This window comes from Anabrus simplex, chromosome 5 (genome assembly GCF_040414725.1).
Source record: "Anabrus simplex isolate iqAnaSimp1 chromosome 5, ASM4041472v1, whole genome shotgun sequence".
NCBI lineage: Eukaryota > Metazoa > Arthropoda > Insecta > Orthoptera > Tettigoniidae > Anabrus > Anabrus simplex.
In genome coordinates, this window is record NC_090269.1 from 239,834,880 (window position 1) to 239,862,057 (window position 27,178).

A 27,178-nucleotide genomic window follows, 5' to 3' on the forward strand; every position below is an offset into this window, starting at 1 on the left:
CGAAAAGCTAAACGATATCTTAACCAAGGGGGCATGTTATGTCAATTCGTGGACCCCATAAGGGTCAATTTAAAGGCCGTGGTGCCCATGAAAATTCGAGAAGACTTAGTATGGCATGTGCACAGAATTACGGGTCATGCAGGACTCGATAAAACTGTAGCAACTATCCAAGAAACCTTCACTTGGGATAAACTCCGCCAGAATGTACGTGAAATTATACGCACCTGTGATACGTGTCAGAGAACGAAAGCCAGCTCACACTTTGCTAAGCAAAAACCTATTCCTATTATTCCAGAGAGACCACTAAGCTTATTCGCAATGGACATATTTGGCCCGATTCCAGCCAGTAGATTCAAACATAAATTCGTAATTGTAACCATAGATGTGTTTTCGAAATTTCTAACCCTTTTTCCAATTCAGAAGGCGAACACAAAATCGATCCTATGGAGATTAAAGAAAAGCATAATTCCTATGATGGGGAAACCCAAAGTCTTGCTGACTGACCACGGATCGCAATTCACGGCTGAAGAGTTCCGACGAGGCTTATCTGAAATGGGGATCAAGCACACCATGAGTTCGATCCGAAATCCAGCCAGTAATCCCGCTGAGCGGGTGATGCAAGAGATTTCAAAATTTTGCAGAATTTATTGTAAAAACAGACACGATAGGTGGATCGCAGTGTTACCAATAATGATGGACGTGGTAAATAACACAGTGCATGAGGCGACGAAATTAATTCCCTCAGTCATTCACTTCAATCAATATCCCGTCCGAACTTGGGACAACGTAATTCCCCACCTGGATCAAAGACGTCCTACTCATGCGGAAGTAATTCTCCAAGCGAGAGAAAACCTTGTAGATCATGCCAACAGAAGACGGAGGAGAGTACGTAAGAAACGATTTCATCGTCCCTTAAATGTTGGAGAGTACGTATTACTCCGTAAACCCGCTATTTCAAGTCCTGTTGAAAAATTCTACGCGAAGTTCGCACCTTTATATGTTGGACCTTACAGAGTAATTAAAGACTTGGGGAACAACGCATACCAGGTAGAGAGCTTTGATGGACACTTTAGAGCTATTTATAATGCTGGGAATTTACGTGTCTATCACCAGTCCCGGAGAAATCCTAGAAATTAATCTTGAAAAGGAGCTGTTATGGTGCACATTTTCCGTGTACATTTAGAAAGTGAATTGAGTTGTTATGATTTAATCTACTAATTAAATCCTAAATCAACCAAGGGGGATTATGTACCCGTCTAAATGGTACCTCAGTTAATTTGGGAAAGCTGGGAATATTTATTACGGAGCATTGCTTACGAGTGCGCGTGTACCAGCTGTGACATAGTTGTGCGAGAGCGAGCCGGCCGAAACTAGGTCAACAGCTGATCGAGGGTGACCAGAGCGCAGTTACGTCATGACACCAGCAGACGACAGAGGGGAGGAGAAATGTTCTCATAAAATCCACTCGTAGCGGTCAAGGACGAGCTATGGCGCAGGTCGATTACCAGCCAATAGAAATTGAGGAAAGTGCTGGAAATATTAGGATTGTTCTGGAAAAGTCGAAGAAAGTTCTTGTGTATGAACGACAGAACAGTTCAGGAGAAATTTCACGAGACGACGGCCAGAATAGTTTTCCAAGAGTACGTCGGACAGTGGTTTTCTTACGAGAAGTCGAACCGTGTATTCTCTACGGGAAAGAAGAATATTTTCAGACGACGTGAATACTAGTGTAATCCTTGTAGGGCACGATCATTACATTACTTGAATGCCAGTGTAATTCATTGTTAGCTCAACGCAGTATCCAGCGAGCTTATTACAGTCATGCATTCTCCCGGGTGGAAAATGTTAAACCACAGACAGTCAGCGTGCTCATTAAAGCCGATTCTTGCCATAGAAGCTTTAGGAATGTTCCATTGGACATTATGAAAGGAAGTTACGATCTCAAGTGGATAGACGAGAGGAAATCTAACCTTTATTTAATCATCATAATATTCAGCCCTATTATTTGTCAGCCTAAGGCGCATCGTAACTTAATGAATGTGTTCAGAAGACGAAGCTTATAGTAATAATGGACCTGAAGTACATCGTTGCGCCAAGTTAAGTGTTGAAAATAACTTAGTGAGTTATAGCTAGTGTGGATCCCTGTGCTAATAGAGTATTTTAGTTTCAGCTATCTCCGAGGAAACCAAGTTGTCGACATGCGGCGATCAAGAGGGAAATCGAGAGATTTTCTGGGACTTTGCTGGAATAAAAGGAAGACGCTGAATAGAGCTACAGTCATGTGGAACTAAATTCCAGAGTGCACGCCAACGCGATGACTTTGTACATCCGTAAACCACCATAGATGAGGCAAGAGATGTCGTCGCCTGGAGCAGCATCCCGACGCCAAGGATTCTCACCGGAAATATGAGTACCCTTGTAAAATTTCTTCTCTTTTAGTAGATGACTAGATTGTATTCTTGCGTAGAGTAAAGTAGTTTCCTTAGTAATTTGTATTTAATGGTGATGGGAGAGCGTTCCTTACTTCGTTGATTTGTGATTTCAATATTGTTCTATCTTTGCATTTCCTTGGAATAATGATAGTTTTATTTTGGACGTGATGATGAATAATCCCAGTTGTTCTTGAGTCGACAAGAGTGAGTGATTATGATCTTCGAAAGTGACTTTAAGGGAGTAAGGCCTACTAACAATCATGATAATAATAATAATAATAAGAATAAGAATAAATTAAACTCATAAAAATAGTAAATGAAGATATGATTAGATGTAGGAGTACACTATAATTAAATCGTAGTTTTAAAACCCTGTTAGTCATGTGTAGTGATTGATGGTAGAAGGGAAAGTGAACGACGAATGTGAGAAATATTCTTCGAGAGAACGATCTAGGAGCCATTATAGGATAATAATAATAATAATGCTAATAATAGTAAAGGTCGGATAATGTAAAAGTTGTTGAGATTAAACTTGTATGGTCATTGTGATAATGGAGTTCGCCATTAATGGACGACATGGGACTACTAGGGTGCATGTCGGGCCTAAAAGGTATTATGAGTCACAGTGATTGTAATGAATGATTATGGCGATAATGATTTATGAGGATGTACGAATTTAGTGACTAATAATAGGTCTATTTCTGGCTCAACAACTGAAATGAATAATACATGACTTAATCGTTATTAGATGTTTTCGAGGCTCGTGAGCTCTTATCACTGATGATGGTGATAGTTATTCTTCGAGAGAGAAATTTGGCTTTCTGTATCATCATAACTACAGTCATGAGCGAGTTTTTATTCTGGTCAGATGATTGTAAGGATCTTCAATAAAACTCAAGAGGAAGACGAGATAAATGACTGGATGATAATAATAATAATAAATATTATAGATTCATTGTGTGATAAAAATTTACTTAACCAGTTGGTAGAATTGGGTTGTTTGATGTCATTTACTTATATCATTCCAAGGAAACTTATCTTGTATATTTTTTTGTTGGTGACTGTGAAGCATTGTTGTTGTTGTTGTTGATTCCGTGTAGGATCTCATGATGCTCTATCCATCCATGAAATGTTAGGTAATTTAGAAAAGTTAAATAGAGTAAGGAAAGAATACAGTCAAGCGTAGTCTACGAGAGAGAGGGAGTTATGCCAAAGAAATTGTAAAAATATTTCCCAACACTAAAATGAAATTGTAAAGGAATTTTATGATGACAAGATGAGTTAGAGGATTTTCACAGGTAGAGTGAATGAATTTTCAAGAGATTTCCTCGAACAAGTAAATGCTGAGCTAATAGTAATTTTTCTTCAAAATGTATGAAATTATTTTACCTGTAAATGACTAAACATGAGTTATAACGGGAAATGACAGCTTTGCTAATTTTGTGGTTCATTCGATGTTGCAGAGTAAAATACTGGGTGGAGTTTCATTGAAGAAGCAATGGAATCTAACTCCAGAAGCATGCGAGGACTTATAGTCGTGTTCATTTATTCACAAGCCATTAAAGATTGAGATATTTCTTTTGTTGCAAAGTCACATTGTATTTAAAAATTTTTTTTTCTTTCATGCATTTGTCCAGACTGAGTTTCCGTTATGTTTTAATAAACGTTGTTGTTATTTGCCCTGATTTTCATTTATATTGTGTCACCTATCCAGTCACCAAGGGTCCTGAAAATATAAACTCTATGAAATTGTCCCTTAATAGCAAAATCGGCCCTGCGAACGGTCCACCCTTTTGGGACTCTCGTTTTGCCGACTGAGCGACCCCGGAGAAGGGGACAATACATACATACATACATACATACATACATACATAGATACATACATACATACATACATACATACATACATACATACATACAGACAGACAGAAATTACGGAAAATTAAAACGTGCATTTCTCCTTATTACTATGGTCACGCCCGGTACGGAAATATCTTTCTTTTAAAATTCTGAGCAATGTACACACAAAACTCTTATTATATATATATTGAGATAAATTAAAATTAGTCAAAATTGTCTCCAAATGGCTCCTAAAATCTCTAGAAAAGTCAGTAGCCGTTATCATTGAAATTCTGTCACTAAATTACTAAGTAAGACCAAATACATTCTCTGGAATTGACCAAAGAGAATGGAATCGACTAGACTGATGCGAACGAACACGAACAGAGCAAGACCAACTACAATTACATCAGACCCTAATGCAGAAAAAACATGGCGGACATCGGCGTGCGATATGAGAGGTTGAGGGAAAGGTTATGCATGTTTATTCCGAGTCACCTAAAGAAAATATCACAAGTCGAACCTCATGAAATGCAACTCACTAACTCAAAATATGAATAATTAAACACAATAAGTAGCGTTATCGCGTATTGTAAGTCTAAATGAAATTTCAGAGGGGAAAAACGAAGGGAGAATTATTGTATCAACGTCAGGTTGAAACACAGAGTATAAAAATATTTCACATATGAATCTCCGGTCAGCAAATACGATATATAGATGTCAACAAAGTACATTATTAACCTTACATGAAATACTATGTAACACCACAATTAACCACAGCCCATTGTGTAAAACACGCAAACAATTTCCCCAACAAAATTTCAACCCTCCAAAATCTACCTGTATTGTTGAGTAGGTACAAGCGATATTTGTATGATAAACTTGACCGTCTAAAGCACTCGTCACCTTAAAACTCATCAGAATTGATGGCATAATTGTATTTTATATAAAAAAAGAACACAATCCTCACGTTAACTCACGGGAAATGGGGTTAGGTTTAGTTTACGCATGTTCACTGTAAAACGTTGAAAATTAATTAAGTTACATCATTCTTGCACCACCGTTTAAGATTAATTTAGTCTCTAAATCATAAATCTTGGTCATGATTTTCCGGATCTTTCTGGGACTGATTTAATTTTCTTTGTAGTAAGGTACGTTGGCTGATAGGGTAAATGCTAGGATAGGCATCATTAGTTTTAACTTCAGAAGTTTGCGCGGCACTGGAATTAGATCACCACCTTCTATAGGTATATGTCTTCCCTCAGAATACATTTGATTTCGAAAATGATAAAATCATTAATGCACACAACATTATTAGTCCTATGATTCGTTTCGAAGTTTTCTTTACGAATGCTCTTAACCCAATTTTGCCTTAATACTTGGTCTATTGGAAACGGGAACACTGAGCTCTTACTTACATCCAGGCACACAGCACATTGAACTATAAACATATTGCATAGGTAGGACTAACTAAAAATAAAGAAAGTACTTTCGGAGAAGAACACGAGAATCACAATTAACCTAATCACCACCGACATTGTTGGAATAAATAAGCTCTTTGAGAACAAACATCTTCTTACGGCACTGAAAGAGGATCTATAATCTTCTTCTTAAGACCATAAATAAATATCATGTACGATTAATAATATTCAAATTTCATAAATATTTGGTAACAACACGGCTTACACAAATCAAAACAAACGCATGCTAGCACTCCAACTGCCGCCATTATGGACAGTTTCGATAGGTCGGTTAAGGTCTGAGCACTGATCTCTATACATGGATCGCTGATGGCAGGTCTCCGCTGCAGGAGAAAGTACGCCAAGTTGAGTGCGCGGTTCGCCATGTTGGCATACCCAACCTAGAGCTCTCCTTATGGGGAAGCAATGATAATATAGTCAATTTTAAGTCGCAATTAATGGCGCATTGAAATAATTAAAAATATAGAGACATGTTCACTCAAAGCATAAGGACATTGGGATCACTGACACGTCATTCCGAGGTCACTAAATCTCCGGCATAGCAATAAACATGAGTGTATAATAACGGCCGACAACTATTAACTTAGGTGCTGAATACATGCAATTAGCGATCGGTAACACAATACAAGTGAAAACCAGTTTCTGGAAACATTGCTGTAAATTGTATACAGGTATGCCACGAAATTATGCATTCTTAAAATAATGTACCTATAAAAGTAGCTCACTATACAGGCCTAGATTCGACATACCATAATCGGTGCTTGATAATGAATTCCTGTTTCTATGAAATAACGCGCATATTATCAAATTAAAATATCAGTGAAGCAAATGTACACATTTATAAAACCAGCAAATATTCAAAACTTGTCAATATATCACATTACCTGCAGCTGAATTTACTATTACAGACCTCTTTAATTAAATTCAGCTAGCAAAGCGATATTGATAGTCATCATCAGATATATGTAACACCAGTTAAGAGTCCCAAATATCACGAATTGTATAATGGGATAGCCCCAAACACCCACCACACTTTCCCTTCTCCCACCCATAATTATTACTGATGTAAATAAGGTCTAGAATTCCCCCAGACTTCATTTTCTAAGATTGTTATAAGGTCACGTCAATTATTTCATCGAAACCGTCAGTTTAATTACGAGAAATAAAACAAATATAAGTAAATTTTTACTTGCAGTTAGTGTTCAGTAAAATTGAAAACAGTTGGCTACATCACTTCTAAGGTGTACAGTTTGTCCATTTCTATCAAAACAGTCTTCCTCTAAGTGATCCGAGCAGAGAACAGCTGTTTTAGAAGGCTCCCAATTCTCCCGCCTGATACTCCTAATCGATGATCTTAGATGTTCGGGTCTCGAGAAAGGAAACCTACAAAAATTAATTGCCATTTTGCTCCCGGAATATGCGAAATAAGATACAATAAACCTAAAACTCAAAACACTACCCTAGGATGATTCTTATGTACAGTATAAAACTCCCCGATGAAATGATTTCTCCTTCTACTGATCGGTTCTGTTTGTACATCCATAAGCTGAACACTGCGGTATGTTAATACCCCGTAGAATGTTTCTTCATTCATATTTCAGATAAACACATCATCATCATCTGTCGGCTTTTTCCCTCGGACACAGCGAGGGATCCCAACTCTAACCGCCTCAAGGGCAGTGTCCTGGAGCTTCAGACTCTTGATCGGGGATACAACTGGGGAGAATGACCAGTACCTCGCCCAGGCGGCCTCACCTGCTATGCTGAACAGGGGCCTTGTGAAGGGATGGGAAGATTGGAAGGGATAGGCAAGGAAGAGGGAAGGAAGCGGCCGTGGCCTTAAGTTAGGTACGATCCCGGCATTCGCCTGGAGGAGAAGTGGGAAACCACGGAAAACCACTTCCAGGATGGCTGAGGTGGGAATCGAACCCACCTCTACTCAGTTGACCTCCCGAGGTTGAGTGGACCCCGTTCCAGCCCTCATACCCGGGCCTCCGGGGGTGGCAGCTAATCACGCTAACCACTACACCACAGAGGCGGACTCAGATAAACACATACATATTTAAATTGAATCTTGTAATCCACAAGTATACTACAAGGCAACGAACCTAAATTCGTAAAATACACTACTATTTACTTTGCAATAACAAAGCACAGAACACTCGTGGAACTACAATCAAGAGGCCTGGCGTCACTGAACTAAGCATAAACAAAGCAAGCGCGCTCCTCATGGTCTACTGCACCGTGCGCTCACTGCCATCTTACTGCGCCAGTCATCTTCTATTCGGCTTACTGCTACCCAAGCTACCAGCCATCCAGGTATAGAGATCAGTGGGTCTGCGATATTGTAGTTGGTCTTGAACAGAGTACGCAAGAACGAGAGATTGACAATCGATATACCCGTCGCGATATACAGGTTTCAATAAACATCGCACATTCGCGCACATTTCTCGCATTAATAAACCAAGACCGACTCCAATCCTCAGACCTTAATGCTACTCTCGATCGTTCAAAGATGGCGAATCGAGTAGCCGAAATTGTTGGAAATGTGGGTTTGTTTTGGTTTGTTGTTATCGTATGTAGTCGATGTAATTTTATTAAATTTGACGATAAATGTTAGTTTCTTTGTAGAATATAAGTGTGCGAATGTATTTATATGAGTCGGTAGGTACATAGGATCTGTAATTATACGCAGTAATGTGAGAATGTGCTTGTTTTGATCGTATTTTTACTCATTAAAAAACATGAGTGCACTAGGTGGACCAGTTTTTAGTCTAACTATGGCAATGCCTCTCATACAACTGTTCTTAAATTTCCTACGAAATAGAACATTAGAAGAGAAATCGATTAGGAATATACATCGTGATTATTTTGAAGTCCATGGCAAAACCGCAGCGTGCATACGTCATTTTGAGAATAAGTATGAGGTTAGGAAATCTAGTTCTCTACTTCCAAACTATTCGTGTTCCTCGAAAAATATTAACTTTGATAGAATATAATTGATATTGTGTTATTCCGTCAGTGTCTCAAAGTGTCTAGTGATTTAGATGCAAGTGTATTTTACAATAATCTGTGCTTTGCCTGCGGAAATGTTTGGCTGGATCTTGGAGTATAACAAAACTTATAAGTGAGACAGATGGAGCAATCTGTATACTGTTACATAAAAGAAATAGTGACTTAGAGGGATTAGCTGGGTTTGTAACGTAGGGTTTTAAACTACCAACACCTTCCGATTCATGCTGTGGCTATCAGTTATCAAGCAGACTGTGCCGAACTGAAGCTCGTGCATGTGGTTAAATATCAATGTTTAGTCAATAGAGTTTTTCCACTTATGTTATTTAATGGGTAAAAACCTATTAGGCTATATCTTTAGTGTCTGAACGTTTCATTACTAAGGTTACTATCATTGCGTGAAGTGCTGTTATGCCATATGTCAACATTATATTAACATCATGTTAACATAATCATTTCGGGTGTACTTGATCTGAGTGACACCGAGCTCGAAAGCTGCAGTCGCTTAAGTGCGGCCAGTGTCCAGTATTCGGGAGATAGTAGGTTCGAACCCCACTGTCGGCAGCCCTGAACATGGCTTTCCATGGTTTCCCATTTTCACACCAGGCAAATGCTGGGGCTGTACCTTAATTAAGGCCACGGCCGCTTCCTTCCCACTCCTAGACCTTTCCTGCCCCATCGTCGCCATAAGACCTATCTGTGTCGGTGCGACGTAAAGCAATTAGCAAAAAACTAGCAATAATCTGAGTGACTCAGACGGTTAAGGCGCTGGCCTTCTGATCCCAAGTTGCTGGATTCGATCCTGACTCTGTCCGGCGGTATTTGATGGTGCTCAAATACGTCAGCCTCGTGTCGGTAGATTTACTGGCACGTAAAGGAACTATTGCAGGACTAAATTTTTGCATTTCGACGTTTCCGAAACCCGTAAAAAATGTAGTTAGTAGGACGTAAAACGAATAACATTATGATTTCGGGTGTACTTCCCAATCATTGGGTGGTGAATTTAAGAAATTATCTACCACTTCAAAACTAAGACAACAAGTTATGTTTGTGTTTCACAGTTCTCATGAGAGCGAATAAAATTTGCACCTTAATTTATTTTGAAATATTCAAAATGATGCTAGAAATATCATTTTAACAGTTTTATCACGTATTTTCATCTATACAGCTAAGTGAAATCTAAGAGAAAACGTTATTTGACGAATTGAAATGTCTAAATAATCAGCTTGTTGGCCTCTTTTCTAGTAGAATATATGTGATTCTAGTTGATTATATGTGGTGCGTACTTGTTGGCGAAGCGTTTTCATACGTGTAAAAGTGATTTTCCTTACGATGTTACATTTTACACCCTTCCGGGCTTCGAATGGATGACCCACGCATAAGAATGCCTCCACGTAATGGGGTAAACACCCACGGATGAGACTGGATTGAAGAGCGGGTCGAATTGCTTAACGAGCTTCGAACCGCTCCCCTTCCTACTTTCTGTGCCGGCCCGGCAGCCTGAGCACTTGGGGGAGTGGTACGTTCGAAAGAAAGAAAAAAAACTAATACTTAAGATGGAGCCTTATGTCTATAATATGAAAGTAGGATCTCTGGGTTCAAATGCCTATTGGATACTGCTTAGTACTGCTACAAATGACAAGAATCATAAAATAGGGGTTACGAATACGAATTTATTCAAATATGACAATTTAAAGAAGTTGACACAGCTCTATACAATGACTCTCCACATATGGGAGGAAAAGAAAATAATAATCACTTTAAAATACGAATCGCCCATGGGCGTCGTCTGCATAACGGTATGATTGAGGTTTTGCGACTTGCTATCGTTCATTTTTCCTCATTAGTTCAGACCGTTCATGAAATTTTTATATTATTCCGTCGATCACACCGTGAGATGACCTGATGTCCCTATTCACATATTACTTGTTGTTCTTAGCACGAACATAACCGGGGCCTAAGCTACATCATTATCAAATTAAAAGAAACATTTACATGATACACAAACAAACACACATACCATTTAGCTAAACCCCGGACTCCTCATCTATCACCAAGACCACACAACGTGCATATAGGTTCTGTTTGAACTCAAAAGTATATGCACATAATTACGAAACATACACAGATATACGGATATATACACTTCATGCACAAAGGAGAGCCATTCCTAGAAAGAAACCGCATGGTTATCAATGTCTCCGGCCCAAGGCGCACGCCTGGAGCAGGTCGCTCAAGGGCGCCATCATAATCCGGAGTCGAACTGGCCGACTCCCGACCGAGAGGTACTGTGGGTTTCTGTAGATCCCTAGAATAGCTATAATCTCATATCACCGGATATCTGGGGGAGATCCCTACTCAATTATTAAATACCTTTTAAAAATCACCGTGATATTATCATTATACAAGTATTCTTAGCTAAGCCATTTAAACCAACCGAGGGGCGCGTGGAGAGCCAGGGCTCCCAGGTCTTAATACAATGGGACGCGGGATCCTTCTGTCACGAGGGCGAGAGCCAGACATTCACAAAAAAAAAAACAAGGAAGGGCGGTCATTCGCTTCGCACGGCCATTTCTCATTCATCGGCCACGCCAGATTCTTCTCTCCCTCACACGTCCACCCTCTCGTCTCGGGGGCACATATCCGTGGCCCACTTCATTTGTTTATTCATATTATCGTGGAATTCCCCATGAAATACTCTTTTATTCTCTCTCATTATTATCGCTGAGCGCCGACTGTGGGCGCGATCACTTTTAACTCATTTCATCGTAAATTACTCGGGCATTCGGCCCTCTCACTACGTCTCATATCGCGTATCTTCTTCCCTTGGGCATATGGCTCTCATGACCCCTCGTTCCTGCCACAGGAACTATACTTATATTTAAATCTTCTGACCGAAGATTAGAGACTCCTGCCTCTGGGCCTCACCCCGGCTATAGATAAAAAAACACTCCAAACCATTTTGGTCAATTAATCAAAATCACGGGAGACTTGCACATGGTTCCACACACCTGCCTAAATAACACACATATACCTCTCTCGGTCGGGATTTCTTCTTTCTTGCTGTACATGCACTGATTATATGTGGAAGCTAGGCATGCATTGTCTGACTGACCCATGAGTTTCCCCGGCATATACGACAGCCACGTGGGACAGTAACTACCAACATTTTGACATGGTTTTCCCTGGTCGCCAGCACTATTGTTCCAACCACCCCTATGGGAAACTCAAATATTCTCCTAACCTTGTTCCCATATTTGCTAGGACATTCTACATATTACTAGAAATATAACCCTCACGATAAGCTAATCATTAAGAAAAAAATGAGTCGTCCGGGAATTTAGCTCCCTTGAATTTACTTCAACTATCTAAAGATCAATAAAATTTCCACATAGGACATGCATTATCTTACAACATTTTGATATTTACAAAGAAAGCTAATCCTATCCCCCGGTTATATCATGCTTAGAAATTAAATTTGGACATCACTCATCTGTTTGGTGGCCGTTGTTTCTCCTTCCACGGGAGACCCATGGTGAAGTTCTTAGTGCTCCATGACCACGCGGTCGGTGGCGGGCGTGCAGTCCTTCATCCCTGGTCCATACAAGTCCGACATCCTGGGGAACTCGTTCACAGCTGAAATCTTACAGTAATCCAAATGGGTGACACTTTACACTCGTCACACGGCCTCTATTTCCAGAGTTTACACCACGAATAAGACGGTCATTCAAATCACGGCGGGCGCGTTCACAGCAAGAATCGGGTGGCTCACGAGACTCGAACCCCTGATTCACAGTAACACTTTGGATGATACCAAATTATGAATTTCACTGACTCATTAAACCGGCACTGTCTCAGCCGTATTCTGCTACTTGTTTGTAAATTATGCTCGCGGAGTAACTAGTTTGACACGCAGCACAGAAACAATTCACCTAGGCTCGTTTGGCCTCCCGTTCACTTCACAAAGGCGTGCTGGACACAATAACACTTTCAGTAAGCGGTCGAGGGTTTCTGACTGTAAACTGGAGCACCGCGGGACACAGTGTCCGTCTCAACGACCCGCAGAGAACAACTGTCCTCTGTGATGGCCTGCCCGGCCTATATTATCTTGCCCGCCGGAAGCTTGGGGGCGTCAACGTTCACGGTTCATTAAGAACAAGAGCTCCTTTCATACCAAGAACTGAAGATATTTAAATAGTGCATCTTGAAGCCCTCTGTCTCCTCTTTCATTTGAGCAAAGCGTGCTGGACCTACGATCGGCAGTTTTTATGTAATTTGCTTCCCGCCTTTGATTAATTCATAGCGTCCTTTGGAGGGTGGAGTCATCTTTTAAGCGCGACTCTTAGCTTGGGTGACGCTCTTGCATTCACACGTGTTAGCGATATGTCACCTCTGGACAGCTGGTGACCTCATTTCTTCCCCTGAATAAGTTATTACATGTTTTTAGTCTGGGAACCGCAGAAAATTCCGCTCTATTCAATGGTGCGTCTCACATAATTTTCCTATGTCTGGATCAAAAATATCATCCCATTTTTACTCGCCAAAATCCGACGTTGGCACCCGTGATACGTGCATAAAAAACCGGAAGTTCCTTATGTTAGTTTGGAACTCTGGAAAGCTAAGCCACACCTCGGGGCGTATCTGACTACTCCAGCATCGCGTCCCCTTCTATCTCTCTCTGCAAGTTGAGAGCGTATTTCCGCGGGGGCTTGGCTCCTGCTCTGTCCTCCCTTTGTTTGCAGGCGCTCTTTCGCGGGTTCCGTTCTGGTCGGACGCCGCTCGATCCCCTTCGCCCATACTGCTACCAATGACGCGACCTTTAGGAGTAAATTTAATGGAGTAGAAAGGCCCATATCATTCCCATGAGCTGTACAGGACACTGTACGGTTTCAATTTATCATATTAAATTACCGCCGTTCATATGAAATGCGCGTGATATTTTCGTGTTAGCCAATACCAGTAATTCGGCTACTTCGGCCGCCATGTTTTTCTTATATTACGGTCTGAGGATTGGAGTCGGTCTTGAATAAACGTCGATATTTCATTTGAAAGCGGCCAATAAGTGAAGGACTTCCGGCCACTGGCGTAAAAACCTGAAATGGCGGGATATGAAAACAAATGTTTGAAGTTCACCGAAAAAAACTAAAATAGGGAGAAATAATAGAATAATCGGGAGGTGGGAAAAATTCTCGAAAATCGGGAGTCTCCCGCCTAAATCGGGAAAGTTGGCAGGTATGCAAAGGGAAGGGCAGAATATGGGGTAGAGCTGTTTATCATGAATACCACTGCACGCAACATAGTTTCTGTTAGGCACGTAAATGAGCGAATGATGTGGGTAGATTTGTCAGTTGGAGGAATTAGGACAAGAATTGTGTCCGTGTGTTCACCATGTGAGGGTGCAGATGAGGATGAAGTTTACAAGTTTTATGAATCATTGAGTGACATCGTGGTCAGGGTCAACAGCAAGGATAGAATAGTGCTAATGGGCGATTTCAATGCGAGAGTTTGGAATAGAACTGAAGGACACGAAAGGGTGATTGGTAAATATGGGGAAGATATGAAAGCTAATGGGAATGGGAAGCGTTTGCTGGACTTCTGTGCTAGTACGGGTTCAGCAGTTACGAATACATTCTTCAAGCATAAGGCTATTGACTGCTACACATGGGAGGCTAGGGGTACCAGATCCATAATAGACTGTATCTTAACCGACTTCGAATTTAGGAAATCTGTTAGGAATGTAAGAGTTTTCCGGGGAGTTTTCGATGATAAAAACCACTATCTGATCTGTAGTGAACTAAGTATCTCTAGGCCTAGGGTAGAGAAAGTGAAATCTGTCTGCAAACGAATAATGGTAGAAAATCTCCAGGACGAGGAAATTAGACAGAAGAACATGGATATGATTACTGAGAAGTTTCGAACAGTGGACAGCAAGCAGGTTCAGGATATAGAAAGTGAATGGGTGGCATACAGGGATGCTGTAGTAGAAACAGCAAGGGAATGCCTAGGAACAACTTTGTGTAAAGATGGGAAAAGGCGAACATCTTGGTGGAATGATGAAGTGAGAGCAGCTTGTAAACGTAAAACGAAGGTTTATCAGAAATGGCTCCAAACAAGGACCGAGGCAGACAGAGATTTGTACGTAGATGAAAGAAACAGAGCGAAACAAATAGTTGTTGAATCCAAAAAGAAGTCGTGGGAAGATTTCGGTAATAACCTGGAAAGGCTACGTCAAGCAGCAGGGAAACCTTTCTGGACAGTATTAAGAATCTTAGGAAGGGAGGGAAAAAGGAAATGAACAGTGTTTTGAGTAATTCAGGTGAACTCATAATAGATCCCAGGGAATCACTGGAGAGGTGGAGGGAATACAGTATTTTGAACATCTTGTCAATGTAAAATGAAATCATCCTGGTGGTGTTGCGAACAGCCAAGCTCATGGGGAGGAGGAAAATGATGTTGGTGAAATTACGCTTGAGGAAGTGGAAAGGATGGTAAATAAACTCCGTTGTCATAAAGCAGCAGGAATAGATGAAATTAGACCTGAAATGGTGAAGTATAGTGGGAAGGCAGGGATGAAATGGCTTCATAGAGTAGTAAAATTAGCATGGAGTGTTGGTAATGTACCTTCAGATTGGACAAAAGCAGTAATTGCACCTATCTATAAACAAGGAAACAGGAAGGATTGCAACAACTATCGAGGTATCTCATTGATTCGTATACCAGGCAAAGTATTCACTGGCATCTTGGAAGGGAGTGTGCGATCAGTCGTGAAAGGAAGTTGGATGAAAACCAGTGTGGTTTCAGACCACAGAGAGGCTGTCAGGAGCAGATTTTCAGTATGCGCCAGGTAATTGAAAAATGCTACGAGAGGAATAGGGAGTTGTGTTTATGTTTCGTAGATCTAGAGAAAGCATATGGCAGGGTACCGAGGGAAAAGATGTTCGCCATACTGGGGGACTATGGAATTAAAGGTAGATTGTTAAAAGCAATCAAAGGCATTTATGTTGACAATTGTGCTTCAGTGAGAATTGATGGTAGAATGAGTTCTTGGTTCAGGGTACTTACAGGGGTTAGACAAGGCTGTAATCTTTCACCTTTGTTGTTCGTAGTTTACATGGATCATCTGCTGAAGGGTATAAAATGGCAGGGAGGGATTCAGTTAGGTGGAAATGTAGTAAGCAGTCTGGCCTATGCTGACGACTTGGTCTTAATGGCAGATTGTGCCGAAAGCCTGCAGTCTAATATCTTGGAACTTGAAAATGGGTGCAATGAGTATGGTATGAAAATTAGCCCCTCGAAGACTAAATTGATGTCACTAGGTAAGAAATTCAACAGAACTGAATGTCAGATTAGTGATACAAAGCTAGAACAGGTAGATAATTTCAAGTATTTAGGTTGTGTGTTCTCCCAGGATGGTAATGTAGTAAGTGAGATTGAATCAAGGTGTAGTAAAGCTAATGCAGTGAGCTCGCAGTTGCAATCAACAGTATTCTGTAAGAAGGAAATCAGCTCCCAGACGAAACAATCTTTACATCGGTCTGTTTTCAGAGCAACTTTGCTTTACGGGAGCGAAAGCTGGGTTGTCTCAGGATGTCTTATTCATAAGTTAGATGAAACAGACATAAAAGTAGCAAGAATGATTGCTGGTACAAAGATGTGGGAATGATGGCAGGAGGGTACTCGGAATGAAGAGATAAAGGCTAATTTAGGTATGAACTCGATGGATGAAGCTGTACGCATAAACCGGCTTCGATGGTGGGGTCATGTGAGGCGAATGGTGGAGGATAGGTTACCTAGGAGAATAATGGACTCCGTTATGGAGGGTAAGAGAAGTAGAGGTAGACCAAGACGACGATGGTTAGACTCGGTTTCTAACGATTTAAAGAGGTATAGAACTAAATGAGGCCACAACACTAGTTGCAAATAGAGGATTGTGGCGACGTTTAGTAAATTCACAGAGGCTTGCCGACTGAACGCTGAAAGGCATAACAGTCTATAATGATAATGTATGTATGTATGTAGTATTAATAAAATGTAACCAGTGGTATTTGAAGGTGCTCAAACACATCGGCCTCATGTCGGTAGATTTACTGGCACGTTGAAGAAATCCTGCGGTACATATTTCCAGCACTTCGGCGTCTCCGAAAACCTTAAAAGTAGTTAGAGGGTCGAAAATCAATAAAATCAATCACATTATTATTGTTGTTACTATAATAATAATAATAATAATAATAATAATAATAATAATAATAATAATAATAATAATAATAATAATAATAATGACAGTAATTTACGAAGTGTCCCGGTTTGAAAAGAAAATATTTTGGTAACCCTATTAATTGCAGATTTATTTTCTTCTTCTTCTTCTTCTCCTCCGCGAATGGGTCACTTAGGACCACGCGGAATCAACATTTGTTGAACTTTGCTCCTTCCACAATTGTTCTTCATTTTCATCGATTGTTGTAATTTCTGTTCCACGGCCAAATACATCGTGTTGGTTTCTTCTCCTCTTCCTCAAATCCCCTTGTGTGAACAATTTTCCTGGTTAAAATTCTGTCACGCAGATTAGGTGATCCTAATTGGGTGAGGACTTCCTCTACTGCTTATACCACTTTGATCTCTTATGTTTGATTTACAGAAATGTGTGTATTCGATAAGTCTGGTGTTGTCCACCTCTGTGGTGTAGTGGTTATCGTGATTAGCTGCCATCGTCGGAGGCCCGGGTTCGATTCACGGCTCTGCCACGAAGTTTGAAAAGTGGTACGAGGGCTGGAACGGGGTCCACTCAGCCTCGGGAGGTCAACTGAGTAGAAGGGGGTTCGATTCCCACCTCAGCCATCCTCGAAGTGGTTTTCCGTGGTTTCCCACTTCTCCTCCAGGCAAATGCAGGGATGGTACCTAACTTAAGACCACGGCCGTTTCCTTCCCTCTTTCTTGTCTATCCCTTGCAATCTTCCCATCCCCCCGCAAGGCCCCTGTTCAGCATAGCAGGTGAGGCAGCCTCGACGATGTACTTGTCCTCCTCCCCAGTTGTATCCCCGACCCAAAATCTCACGCTCCAGGACACTGCCCTTGAGGCGGTATAGGTGGGATCCCTCGATGAGTCCGAGGGAAAAGCCAAACCTAGATGATAAACAGAAGAAGAAGAAGAAGAAGAAGAAGAAGAAGAAGAAGAAGAAGTCTGTTGTTATTCATTCTTTCCAAATTGGTAAATTATTTAATTCATCGCAATCTCATTGTATCAATAAGTTTAGACATTTAAAATTGGATGCCGTTATGCATCAGTAGACTAAGCGCCATTTGATGAAAATTGAGATTTTAGCGCCATCTTGTAGAGGAAGGCTTGAACTATTTATAAAAAATTCCCCACTGCATTACAAGAGGCCGTTAGTTGTTAGTAAACAGAAAACCTAAGCGACAAAGCAGAAATCAGTAAAAACGTAAATTGCATCAGTAGACTATGCGACGTACCAGTCTGCATCATTGGATCAAGCGCCACATTCCTCACATTGCGCGCGGATGACAGCGTGGGAGCCCGCATTTTCGACAGTGCTGACATTTTTACGTGCTGACACATTGAGTGGTTTATCAAGTGACGAAATTCAGCGATGTATCAAGTACTTCCAAAAGTAAGGAGAAGGACAATGTTACTAATGCAGCTTGCTAAGAAGGTTGCGTCTGAGAATCATTCTCTAGAATTTGATGGTGAATCTCCGGAAGTAAATATAAATAAGTCAAGACAGGGACGAACACGGGAAAGTAGAGTTCCATTTCACCAGGCATTAATACCTCTGTGGCCAAAAGGAAACCCTATCCCTGAAGCCAAACTAAGAGACTTTGGTTCGCTGATGCACCTAATACCTACAGATGCCAAACAATTTTACCAGAATCTTGGATGACGTAGATGAATTTAATGGAGATCCTGATTTCGAGATTGAATGAACTGAGAGCAACAATCTTATTACCTGTCCAGTGATTTTGTGTGTATTTATGGGAGAAAATATCTTTAATCACATTTTCTGTCTCAAGCAGAACAAAACTTACCCATAGGCATAAAAATATCACGTCAATACTGTACTCTCAGAATATAATAGGCCTATCGTGAAGGAAAATCCATTAAAAATTGTATAGACTAGAATGGCTCATGTCTTACCATTTGTATTTGACTCAAATAAGTTGAAATTCCTAAAATCAGTAAGTCGTTATAGCAACGACTTTAGAGAATAGCTTCCCTTCTAGAATTTCTCCATCTAAAACTTGAATAATGTACCGGAGTTGTGGCACGGCTCGTGGTGGTTCAAGCACTTAGCGGGACTTTTCAGACAGTAGGAGATTCAGTTTTTAATCATTGCTGCCGCCACGTTGTATTTTTTTGAAGTTTTACTCAGTAGATATTCAACAGTTAGGTGTTATTGGTGTAGCATCGTGATACATTATTCGCACTTGAGAAAAACCTTAAATTGCATCAGTAGACTAAGCGCCATTTCTTGAAGAAAATCTATGGAGTGCGATTATAAAAATGTTGAAATTTGGTGAGAAGGTACAATCTATTATCCCACAACACCAGTAATACCATATTTAGTAAAATTATGTTCGCCCGAATTTACACATAGAACCAAATTTAAACGCGATTATCTCGCAACCAACTTTTGGCGCTTGGTCTAGTGATGCATAACGGCATCCAATTATTTTTCCGAGTTGGGTTTCGGGCAAAATATTCCATTTTTAATTCTGGCCCCTAAGATGTTCCTCTTGATTTCCCTTTCTTTAATCTCTAAAACATTGTTCTCTTAAATTTGTATAAAGACAGCAAATTTATATATATACAACCTACTGAGAAAGTAAGGCAAATTTGTAAATTTAACATCTCCGACAAGTGCAGAGGGACGTGTTTTCTTGTGAAGGTGAGTAAGGAGAGTGAATAAGCTGGGAAATGTGGCGACTGTATCCTAGCGTATTTGTAAGAATAAACTACTGAGGGCTCTCTTATGGAGTGCTAATCAACGCGTTGGCCATACCTGCTGTACCAGCTCCCGGCAGTATGAGTCGTGTGCCTATCACTCCCTCCGTCAACACCTAGACCGCCACTTTTTCAGTTCCTTAATTATCCCCGGGAGGCTTAATTAAATTATTCCCTGTCTCTAAAACCAGTTTTAAATTCATAGCTGCAGAACCACGACAAGAGGAGTCCAGGCACGTAGGATGCTTTGATCCCAGGGGTTCTCTTTAAGGGTGTGCTGTCGCGGGCAGAGAAAGAAATTTATTGGAGACAAGTCCCGCCCACAAGAGGGCAGCAATACACAGCTCGAGTCGTTTCTTGAAAACAGGTCAACTCCACCGGGCAGGGCTGGAGGACCAAGGCGCCATGGAGCCTAGCAGCGCAGACTGCCACAGCGCCGCGGATACTGATGGGGGAAAAATAAAATTGTACGATCAAGAATAATGTAGGCCACACATTTTTGGGGAAATACAAAAGCCAAAAACTTCTCTTATTGACGTAGAATAGGCCTACGTCCGACGTTCGTTCCGTGTGCCCAAAATAATATGCCGTATACCAGACATTATTGTGTAATTTCCAAATTACAAAAGCTTTCAAGTTCAGAGGGCGCAATTATAGGCGGTGGGCCCATGTGACATTTTTTGATGAAATCAGAGTTCGGAACTTGTTATTAAAGCAGTATAGTTCACGACCGCGTCGTGATAGGACGCACGAGAGGAGTCGTTTGTTTCGACTACGCAAGATTTATCGATATCTATCTTCTATTAGATAAAATCGTAACGATCATGTGTCTGTACATTGACTATTTTGCCGAGATTTCCGTACAGTTATCCGTTTCAAGTGTAATAATGACCATCTGCATATTGTTTAACTTTGGTGTCTGTTTGCTTGTTTGTCTGTCTGTTTTTCTGTTTGTAACTCGAAAACTACTGGATATATTTCTACCAAAATTCATATTTAGAATACACCTGTCCTTGGGTAGGTTTTAGGGCCAATATTGTTTCTAAATCCCTGAACTGAATGGGGGTTTATACGAAACCGAAACCGTGATTTTGCACTCCGCACAGAATATACACAACCAAACTTAATGAAAATCTACCTTAATGGAAATCAATTTCTAAGCTTTTTTCTCTCTCGTGTGCATAATTTCGATACGAGCGTTAATAAGGGAGATATCATTAACGGACCGGTTTTCGGTACAAGTCCCACCGGACTTAACTCAAGAGCGGGTGCGTGTAAAGCGTATTTCTTATAACTTGAAAACTACTGGAGATATTTCAACCAAACTTCATATTTAGCATCCACCTGTCGAAATGTAAGTTTTCAGGTCCATACCATGTCAAATTCCCGGAATAGACTGGAAGTTTATAGGGAACCGGAACAGTGATTTTACTCTCCCACAATATATTAATATTATTACGTTCGTTACGACCCCTGAGGATCACGAGTAACTTGTTCGGTACGTCTTCTTTCTTCCCAATACCTCTTCATTCTCTCACTCCTCTTTCTCTCGTCTCCCGTGATCTGAATCTGGATCCTGGTGTCTATCCATCTGTGACCTTCCACGAGCTTTTTGTATTTGGACCTATCCTGTACTGTTATCAGTGGATATTTTTCCTTTATGCCAATAGTCTCCCAATCTTCTCTGACCTCCTTCATCCACTTATTTCCAGTTAAGCAGGTTGCATTCCATATCATCTTCGTTAGCCTACTGTCATCCATCCTCATGAGATGTCCAACAAATCCTAACCTTCTCTTTCTTATCACACTCGAGATTGGTTCTATACTCGCTTATAGTTCCTGCCTTGATTTCACCACAATATATACAAGACCAATCTAACTGGATATCGACCAACCTTGATGGAAATCCATTTCTAAAATTCTCATGTACATTTTTTTCGGTAGGAGGATTAATAATGGAGATATCATGAACGGCCTGTTTTCCAGGCTAAGTCCAGCGGACATGGCCCAAAATGTGTTTTACGTAGAGCAGATTCCTCATCTCTTCTATATAAATAAATTCGTAACGACTGTGTGTCTGTACATTGACCTTTGTGACTAAATTTTCGTACAGCTATCCATTTCAAGTGTAATAATGACAATCTGCATATTTGTTAGCTGTATGTATGTTCAGTCTTCAGCCCTAAGGCTGGTTGGATCCTCCACAGCTCCGTCATCAGGGGTCTTAGATGGCCCAGGCATCACTTAAGAGGCGTACTAGGGAAATGAGGAGTTAGGTAGTTTACCGTTGCTTTCCTCACCAAGCCAGAAGTTGCTCTTACATATCAGTCTGCCAAGCCCACTGCCCTATGAGCAACATTTTCACACCGTTCATCGCAGGGACTGGCTGCATAAGGAATTGCATTAGTAGCATCGCTCATACCTCAGTCACTTTCATATTGTCAAAGCCAAATATAAGACAGAGACAGATCAATGAAAGTAACAAAAATTACTCTAGCCCATACCAGAAGACATAGTGCACTGTAAACACTAGATCCTGCCAGATAGTTTCCTAATAGTCCGAATTTTTAGCCACCCCTCCCCCCAAGATCACGATAGAGGCACAATTTGCCAGACGAGCCAGAAAATTGAAATTTGGCGAGGTTATATATCTTAACCTGTAACCGACGGAAAATTTCCAAGATCTTTAAATATTTCATATTTTACCCCCGAAAAATATCGGAATATTGAGGCAATTTTAATGACGGTGCAGACCTACGTTTCGAGGTATTTCGCAGCTAAACCGTAAGTCGTATCACAAAACGGATGGCACAATCTCACTTCAATTTGGAGTGATCTGCAACTTTGGTCCTATGACGTTTCGTCGTATCTCTATTCCTTATATATTAGATTTGTCTCTATTTCTCGATTATACCCACATTTTGTTCTTTGTACACATATAATTCGTAGTTCGAATCACTTATACGAAAGGTAGAATTGTATCATTCTAAACGAACATAGCCCACCCATTATCCATACGTGAGCCAAATTCTATGATTGTAGCTGTCATATTAGTACCCAAAAGTAATGCACTGTGAGAAAATCTTACCAAATTTCACCCTATTCAACGTTCCTAACCCAATTCTACCTTAAACAGATGGAACAGGAGAAACTATCATAAGACCAGCCATTTAGGCCGTTAAATGAGGTGTCTTATAGTACAATCCTCTTGCCGAAATATTGTATCGTTTAGCAGCAATATTGTAAACATGAATACTTCGTATGCCGATATATATATATTCATTGAAGTCGATTTGTAGCGATGTATAAAGGGTGTGTTTGCCATTATAATTAATATTTTACATCGATAGTGACTCTCAGCAGGAGGGCATCTGCTATTGTAATCATTACTATCCACATGGACCTTGACTGGCAGTAGGAATGGGATCCTTCTCCAACTCCTTTGTATCTAGCATTAGTAACGAGGGATTACCATTGTAAATAATAATTCAATTCTCGATTTGACTGCCAGAAGTCAAGGTAGCATGCAATCTTGTTCAAAACTTCCCTAACCGATTGTGTTTGGGAGTATGCAAGTGTGCCCGCCATTATAAACAATTTACCCACCTAAAATCTGACTGGCATTAGGCATAGTGTTTTTGCTATTATAATGGAAACTCACCAACTCGGTGCGACTGCCATAAGAAAAGGGGCCTGTCATTATAATGATAACACTACAACTCAATTTGACTGGCAGTAAGGAAGGTGCCTGATTTTATAGTAAAGACTCCTCAACTGTAATCTGTCTGGAAGTAGGAAAAGGCACCTGCCATTGTAAAGAAAACTCCCAAAATCGATTGTGACTGCGCAGTATGTAATGGAACCCCCAATTATAATGTGCATTATTTTCATTATAGTGCCGGTAAAAAACTGTCCCAGGGTGTTGTGCCATAAGGGGTAGGATGTGCGGACACAGAATGTCTGTGCCGTCAAAGTCTGCCGAAGCACTATTAGAGGTGACCTGAACGCATATCCTATGACTGCCCACACCATGATGCAGGGAATTACACCGTTGTGTCTTTCCACAATATTGGCAGGATCTTCCCTCTGCCCTCGATGGCGCCAAACCCGCACACGATGGTCATCGGAGGTTATGGAGAAGCGGGACTCATCAGTCAACACTGAACATGATGCGAAGCCAGTCGTCCTCTGTCCATGCCACAGCTCCAAGCGCAGGCGTTGGTGTTCTGGTGTCAATGGTAATCGACGCATGGGGTGGTATTACCCCAATCCGGCGGATACGAGTCGTTGAGACACTGTGCGGGAACTCACAGAATGTTGTAGAGTCTCCAGTACGTGTTCGCGGATGGCGGGTGCCAAAGTTATGGGATCTCGCAATGCTTGGCACACCATACGACGGTACTCGCTCGGGGTGGTGTTCCTAGGTCGACCCGAACCTGCACGACATGATTGGGTGCACGCATGTACCCACTGGGTCCAAGATCAGGCCACTGTGACATGTGAATGGCCCACGTACCTGGCAATTGCACGATACGACCAACCAGCCTCATGCAGTCCCACAATGCGGCCTCTGCTCTCAGTTGGTGGACAGGCTGTCTAACGCGTCTGCGAGGCATCGCGGGTGCTTCGTACTATACTTATACTCCGCACGGCCTTACTTCTAAATTGAAGTTTCGTAAAACAAATGAGCATCGCCTTCCCTCTGTTGCCAGCGCGCTACGCCTGCGAGAACAGCTGATGCAATATGACCGCGGTAAACAGCTCTTGTAAATTGTAATACAGTACTCAGAAAAACGAATGAATATGGATTGAAAACAAATTCACAAGAACTACACTTTCTAACAATATCTGGCACTAAAGGAGAATGTATTATTAACAATAAAAGAGAATGAGGAAATAAGACATCACTAACGGCTAATGGCTGGGACAGAAAGGAGGTTATGGCCTACAAAGGGAGCACTCCACTGATCTCAGTCACTAGAACCCTCCAACAGTATGACAAACACACTAAATATTGAAGGAAAATGCAAAAGATCGCGAACCGTACCGAATACCATACACGCTGAGCGAGGTAGTTTAACCACGTGGCTAATGTATATATGAGAGTTGGCAACTAGGTTTCGAGATCGTGCTCTGCCGATATAAATCGATATGAATGGCAGCTTGGGATTGGTCGGATGTCTATGCTTCAGCACATAACCACCAGACAGAGCCAAAATCTGCTAAAACGTCAATTTAGGAGTAGAGCCGTACGGAGTATAGTTCTGTCTGCACGTCTTGCTTAACTGTCTGTCTCACAGCGGGTGACTGGTAACAACTTATTAACAACAGGACGGTGCCATTAAGAATGCACTCTCGTGGGCGTTCTACTCATTACATATTTTTGTAAATCTAATCATTTACTCATACATCAATGGTATGCATGTATACCGAAATAGGATAATATTGGACCACTCCTTCTGGGTGCTCAACTTTTTTGGCCAGGCAGTGTAAATAAACTATAAATGAAGTTACCAATTGAAATGTTAATATTAAAGCCAAGACAAAAGACGATTGACGGATCGTCAGCCATCTTGACAGCCAATGAAAATCAAGTATCTCTCCAGTGTAAGTAAATTAACAAGGGAAGGGTGTGACAGTGTACCAGCTGCAAACAAAGAAATACACCAAATGAACCAAGTTTCAAACTTATTTTATTCATGTAGGTACAGTTCTTTTTAATTTTAAATTAATTTCGTGTGGCTATTTCTAGCTGAGTGCAGCCCTTGTAAGACAGACCCTCCGATGAGGGTGGGCGGCATCTGCCATGCGTAGGTAACTGCGTGTTATTGTGGTGGAGGATAGTGTTATGTGTGGTGTGTGGATTGCAGGGATGTTGGGGACAGCCCAAACACCCAGCCCCCGGGCCATTAGATTTAACCAATGAAGCTTAAAATCCTCGACCCGGCCGGGAAAAGAACCCGGGACCCTCTGAACCGTAGGCCAGTACGCTGACAATTCAGCCAACGAGTCGGACATGTACAGTTCTAATTTCATGGTTTAAATGTAGATTTTCGGCAAGTCTGAGGATTCTGTTCAAATCCCTGCTGGGAAACATGTAATGTAAGGGAACAAAGAGTGACGTCCCTCTGTTGATTCCCATTCAGCTTGGTAAAAAATAATCTAAAATTCTTAACAATCTCTTAGAACTGAATGATTTTCATTTAGTCACCCCGGCGAAGAATAGGCTTAGCCTCTGTGACAGAAGGCCATAAGCCCACCTAGGGTTTCAGAAACTTCTAGAAGGTTTGCAAGTCTATCGCCTCCTACCCTTTTGTTCATGGCCAATCATGTTCAACTTTTTCTTTTTACATTAAGGCCATTTAGCATAGGCACTTATTGCCAATGTTTATGTTCTTGTAAAAGAAAGTGAAAAACTGTTGAGCAGAAGATGAGTCCAAAACAGGGCTAAGTGACTGTAAATAACCTATTTTGAAGATTGTCAAGTATATCCTTGTGCGCTGTAAGAAATGCATGCCTCTGAGGGGCTGGGCTACAATACCTCTTGGAGCTCAGACTCCTATACAATGTTAACTAGTAAAGCAAACATGCTCTTATAAGATAGTGTACCTGTTCAGAGCTATAATGCTCTTTCCCTGTGCGTTACAGTGTTGATAATTCTCTCGAGTTCTGTACCTGTTTTTGGACTTTAAGTCACTATAGTTGGAGCTGACGAGATCATTATTATATTGTTACTGTTTATTCAGATATTCCATTTATCAAATTTTACAGAATAAAAAAGGAAAGACATACATTTTCAAAATTTAGTGCTTTAACTTATGCTCTGGTAATTTCCATGTCCTCCCTTTCACCCCGGCATCTTCTTACACCTCTGTAAGGCATGGAATTTCCGGAACAAGTGGTAGCAGAGCGTTGTTGAATGGGCCTGGACAAATCCCTTTTTGACGGCTTTTCTTAAAATTTGAAATTGTCACTAGATTTTGTTCGGTTTTGCGATTTTTCAGAATTTTGGCAAAATTCTATTATCATGTCTGGTCCTAGAGAGGTTATGGCTCCTTGGTACAGTATTTGGGCAAGGAAGACCTTATTTGTGAACTAGCTATTACAAGGTTTCATTCTGGTGGTACGGTTGCAACAGATGCATCTAGACTCAAATATTCTTTGGATTTGCCTGTTAGTATTCCTGGGTATGGAGAGAAGGAAGTTGGTGACGCTTTATCCACGATGACCACTAATATTGCAGACCTTGCTTCTGGTTTGAGTTTCCTTGCCCCCGGTTAACCAGCTCAAATGTGTTGGCTAGACTTTTATTTCTGTAATAGAGTAGGGGGTATATTGTCTCTTAAAATCACTGATGAACATTCAAGTATGGCTAACATCTTCGCACAACATATTTCTGAGCTGTCTAATAAAGTTAATTAATTGTTGTCTGGGTCTGCCAGTGGAAATAGTGAGTA